The sequence below is a fragment of the Bison bison genome, unplaced genomic scaffold, assembly GCF_000754665.1.
Source record: "Bison bison bison isolate TAMUID 2011002044 unplaced genomic scaffold, Bison_UMD1.0 scf7180017864068, whole genome shotgun sequence".
NCBI classification, from domain to species: Eukaryota; Metazoa; Chordata; class Mammalia; order Artiodactyla; family Bovidae; genus Bison; species Bison bison.
Genome location: NW_011494640.1, coordinates 4,026,588 through 4,031,862, shown reverse-complemented (window position 1 = coordinate 4,031,862; position 5,275 = coordinate 4,026,588). Strand labels below are relative to the sequence as shown.

Below are 5,275 nucleotides of genomic sequence, written 5' to 3'. Positions count from 1 at the left end.
GGGCGAACAGCGGCAGCGGCCAGACCCAACCCAGCCTCTCCCTCCCCTCAGCTCCCGCTCCTTATCCCTTCTCCTTCCCTCTAGCCTCTGAGCGCCCGCCCTGAAGCCAATAGAAAGCCCGCCTCGGCGATTGGCATCTTTATCGACCAATAGAAACACCCAGCGGCTTCGCAGGGGGACGAAGAGCGTCAATGGGAAGGGCCCTCACGGGGAAGTCCCGTAGGACAAAATTTTCATTCGGCGTGGTTGCCTAGAGTTTGTCCCAGAGGAGAGTTTGCTTCAGATTTGCAGAGGCTCTCCTGCGGCTGGGTACAGCAGGGCTTTGAGATGACAGCAGGTTGCCCTGTGCGATGTGGTAGAGACTACACTTCCCAGCATTCCAGGGGGCGCCCGGGGAGACCACAGATCCCAGCACGCAACAGAAAGCCCAGGGACTACAAATCCCAGCATTCTCCGCACTCAGTTCCTCTAACTTCGATTCCAGTGTGCCGCAAAGTGTGCGCAAATCCATAAATCTGCTTGTAGGCTTGGTGGTTTCTGAATCCCAGGGGTTGAAACCAGGCGGGAAGATCCTCTTCAGCCTCAAAAGATGACAGCCCACAGACAGGTAACTTCTATTTACATGGAACCCAGAAATCTCCTGCACATCATGGTAAGGCTGAAACAACAAACACAAACACTGATTAAATCATGAAAGAGAATGTAATAGAATGACTCCTTCAAGTCGTACTTGTTTGTTGGCCTGGGGAGCCGGTTAGGTATTTCGCAGGGATTTCTGGTGTGCTCCTGCGGTGGACCAAGAGATGTAAAGGTTGTGTACTCAGACTATCAATACAGTCAGAATTCAGAGGATTTGCTAATCCAACCTCTATTATTTTACGTATGAAGAAACTGAGGCCCAGAGAGGCAGAGAGATTGTCGGGGTCACAGAAAGTTGGGGCAGAGTTAGAATTCAGCTCTAAGACTCCTGCAGTCTGGGCTTTTTGCAGTACACTAGGGTAGTGATTATTTTTAGCAACATGGCTATGCGATCTTCCTCTCCTTGGTGAAGTTTTCCTATCAAGGTTGAAACACCCAGAGGATACTGTGGACAAAAAAATGTTGCCTAACATTTCAGTAAACAACAACAAACGTTGCCCACTGTCAAGCCGTCAGCCACTGAAGCCACCGCTGAAGATGGGCCCAGAGGAGGATTCAGGATGGAGAAAAATAGGAACTTGCCCTAGATAATTAAGATACATATCTAAGGAATGATGTCAATGAGCCCAGACAGTTGCATCTTCCCAAGCATAGAAAACCACAGAAATCATCCATTTGAGTTCTCTGTTTCTTGTTAATTGGCAGTAATCTTTTGATGTTCAACTACAAGCTCTCTTTCAGCAAAAACTGCTATATATCCTGGCTCCTCCCTTACATATTTGGAGCAGTTCCTCAGGGCTATATGAGGCTGTCTCCTGGGCTATAGTCCTCAGTAAGGTCCCTGTATAAAACATAACTTGCAAGTTTTAGGTCGTGTGTTTTTCTTCAGTGGATATTAGGTGAACATTTATTTGGTGACTTTCCTACAAGTGAAGGAGTGCAGTGTTTGTTTATCCTCAGTCTAGGTAAGACTTGGTGTTTTGATTTGTTCTGTGTTCAAGGGCTTCCCTGGTAGCTCAGACAGTAAAGCTTTAATATGATTTCAGAAACTAGATAAATACTGTAGTTTAAGCTAAAGTTTCTTTAGCGATCTTATACTCTTTTTCTAGGCCTTCCTTCCTCTTCCTTTACTTCTTTTGCCCCTCTGGGCACCCACCTGATTTTTCCTTCCATGTAATTCAACAAACACCTTTTTCAGTTTCTGTTACTTGCCAGACTTTGTTGGTAGAAGGTGAAAGACATGGTCACTACCACCAGGAAGATAACCATGTAGTTAGGGAAATAAAGAGATTCCACTGGAATTCAAGATGAAATGGTAGGCATGGTACAAAAGAAAGGACATTAGAATGCTACAGAGGCCCCCATGGAAAGATACATTCAGTTGGCAAAACTTGATGGAGGAGGTGGCAGGGGTCTACGTTAAAATCTTTATCTGTAAATTGTTTTTGTTAATGAAATATAACACATACAGCAAGGGCACAATTTTTGCCTACGTATACACTTGTGTCATGAACCCCTAAATCCAGATAGAGAATGTTTGCAGCACCCCTTTGCCCCTTCCCAGTCATCCTTCCGTCCTGATAATCACTCTTCTGACTTCTATTACCATAGAACAGTTTTGCCTGTCCTTGAATTTAATTTATTTATGTATTATTTCTTTATTTTTGGCTGATCTGGTTCTGTGTTGCTGCACGCTGGCTTTCTCTAGTTTAGGCGAGTCGGGGCTACTGGCTGGTTGCAGAGCCCTGGCTTCTTATCGTGGTGGTTTCTCTTGTTGCAGAGCATGGGCTCTAGGGCTGGCAGGCTCAGTAGTTGTGGTGCACGGGCCCTATTTCTCCACGGCTTGTGGGATCTTAGTTCCCAGACCAAGGACTGAACTTATGTCTTCTGCATTGGAGGGTGGATTCTTAACCACTGGACTACCAGGGAAGTCCCTTGAATTCCTATGTAATCATACACTATGTACAGTATAAGTCTGGCTTTTCTTGTTCAGTATTTTTGTGAGATTCATCTATGCTGTATGTGGCAGTAGCTAAGTTTTTTATTTTTACTTTTTAATTGCTAAGTAGTATTCCATTGTAGGTATGTAGCACTGTTTATCTTCTCTACTGTTCATGGACATTTAGGTTTTCATTTACCAATTTTTGGCTTTTATTAACAGAGCTGCAGTGAACATTCTTAAACGGTTCTTTTTGTGGACTCGTGCACTTATTTCTAGGAGAGAAGTTTCTGGCTTGTCTGGAGGGTGTGTGATCAGCAATAGTAGATATTGCCAGTTTTCCAAAATATTTGTACCAATTTTCACCTTAAACAGCAACATAAGAGAGTTCTGGCTGACTCTTATCCTTGGCAATAGAGAGTGGTGTCAGTTTTTAAAAATCCTAGCCATTTTGACTAAAAGTGGTATCCCATTATGTTTTTGTTTACATTGTCTTTGGTGTTGAATCCTTGTCATATGCTTGTTGACTGTTTGCTATCCTCTTTTGTGAAGTGTTTGTTCAAGTCTTTTGTCCACTTTTTTAATTGGGCTGATTATCTTCTTGTTGATTTGTAGTTCTTTATATGGTCTAGATACAGAGTTCCTTGTCTGATACACGCTTTACAAATATCTTTTCCAAGTCTGTGTCCTGTCCCTTTAGTCTTGTACTGGTGTCTTTTGAGAAAGGGCAATTCTTAATTTTAATGAAGGGTCATAGTTCAGTGTTCCCTTTTCATGATTAGTACTTTTTAAATTGTTTAACTCTTTGCCTACATAGTTGGTGGAATTTTAGCAGACAAATATGAGGGAAGAGCACTGCACAAAGGAAGAGAGAGCAAGTCTGAGCCTAGGCCCTGGTGTCAGAGGCAAGATCTGAGTCCTGTTGTGTTGGGACGGCATGGAGTTTGAGCTCTGATGAGGGGAGGGCAGTGAGACAAAGCTGGGTGGGGTGGGGGAGGCATCCTGAGCCTTCAAATATGAACATTATTCTGGAGGAAGCAGAGGCACAGCCAGAATATTTATGAACTTAAACAAGACTTATTAGTCCTCTTTCCAACACCAAATTTGTCCCTTTTCCTCCTCAGCCCTGTTCACTTACCACCACCTCCAGACAGCTCTGGCCTCCCCAGCCAGAATCCTGGGTGATATCTTCCGTCTCTATCCCTGCATTCAACTGGTTGCCAGGATAGAGTCTATGGTCTAAACATCTCCAACAAGGACCTTTCTATTTCAAGCCCAACTGCTGCCACCTTTGTTCAAGATCTCACAATCTCTTAACCGGAATCCATCAGTCACCTCAAGGGTTTCCCAGCCTCTAGTTTTCTCCATATCCAGTCCATTCCTATAGCAGCTAGTGTCCAAAATGGCAATTATTCAGACCTCTCCACAGCTTAAAAACCTTTAGTAGCTCCCCAGTGCCTCTAAGATAAAAGAAAAACTCTTTTACATGGCTTGTCCTCTTTCTGATTTGCTTGCTCATTCTTTCAGGCTCAACTCAAGCCTCATTTCCTCTAGAAGGCTGCCTTGAATCACCTCTCCCCAGGGCACAGTCAGGAGAGCCTTGGCTGTACTTCTGGGATACCTGTGGCACCATCTGTCCTGGCCAGACAGGCCTGTCTCCCCCAGAACCATGAACTCTCCCAGGTAGGAACTTTGCTGTATTTAGGTTTTTATGGGTATAGTGCCTTGCATGTGGTTTCCAAGAACACAAGATGACCTGATGCTGGCTCTGCAGCCCCCATCTCTCACCCTGGGCTCCAGTCACTCTGGGTTTCTTTTTTGCATCAGTATACGCTACATAGTGCAGACCTTTTTTCTTCTCAGCTCTTGCCCATAAGATGCCCACTTTCTCTTCCCCAGTGCATTCTCTTCTGTGCTTCCAAAGTGGTGTCATCTCTCTCTCTCATAGCACTTAACAAATTGAAGCTTTTTGAGGGCAAGAACTTTATCTTCATAGAACCTTCTAGAACATAATAGGCACTAAAGAAATTTTCAAAATGAATGTGTTGGTGCTCCACACCTTTGCCGCTGTCTGATTTCTGCACTTGAATTCACGAAATGTAAATAGGGTTTTGTTTTGTTTTCCCCTTCTCATTTTCAAGATCTTAGTCTGGTGTACACGTTAAAGGAGCCAGCTTAGGTATTCAGTTGCGTGGCATTCCTAGCTATCTTCCAGGGGCGTTGGTAAATACCAGATGCAACACCACAAATATCATTTTGGTCACAGAATCATGGTTGGTTCAACCCATCTTTTACTTATTTTTAAACATTTCCTGAATAGAGGTGAAGAACATGGTCTTTGGCTTCAGAGAGCCTGGGTTTCAAAGCAGACTTCGACACACTGGCCTTTGGATCTGAAAAAATGGGAATAATGTTACAGGCCTGGAGTTGTTTTAAGAATTCAACCAGACGGTGTACAGCATTCGGCGCAAAGATGCTCTGTACCCCATGGGTAGCTACAGTTCTGCAGGGAGAATGGATTTAGGGCTCAAAGCTGCTGATGGCAATGGTTTGGGCCCCCAGTCCTGTCTAGGCTGCATTCCTCTCCTCAGGACCCCCACCCCAGCCGGCTCGGACCCCCTTTCTCTGGTGGAGGCCTCACTGGAGCTCCGAGGCTGCGAACGCGACAGAGGAACCGAGTGTGGGCGGAACTCGAGT

The 5,275-nt window shown here is 44.8% G+C and overlaps 1 protein-coding gene across 1 annotated transcript in view; it reads left to right on the top strand.

Moving 5' to 3' along the window:
- Positions 1-466: 466 nt before the first annotated feature.
- COPS7B (COP9 signalosome subunit 7B) overlaps positions 467-5,275 on the top strand; it is a 27,875-nt gene continuing 23,066 nt past the window's right edge. The window contains exon 1 of the mRNA XM_010836958.1: positions 467-607. The gene's annotated coding sequence lies outside the window, so the exon portion shown is untranslated. The remainder of the gene's footprint in view (positions 608-5,275) is intronic.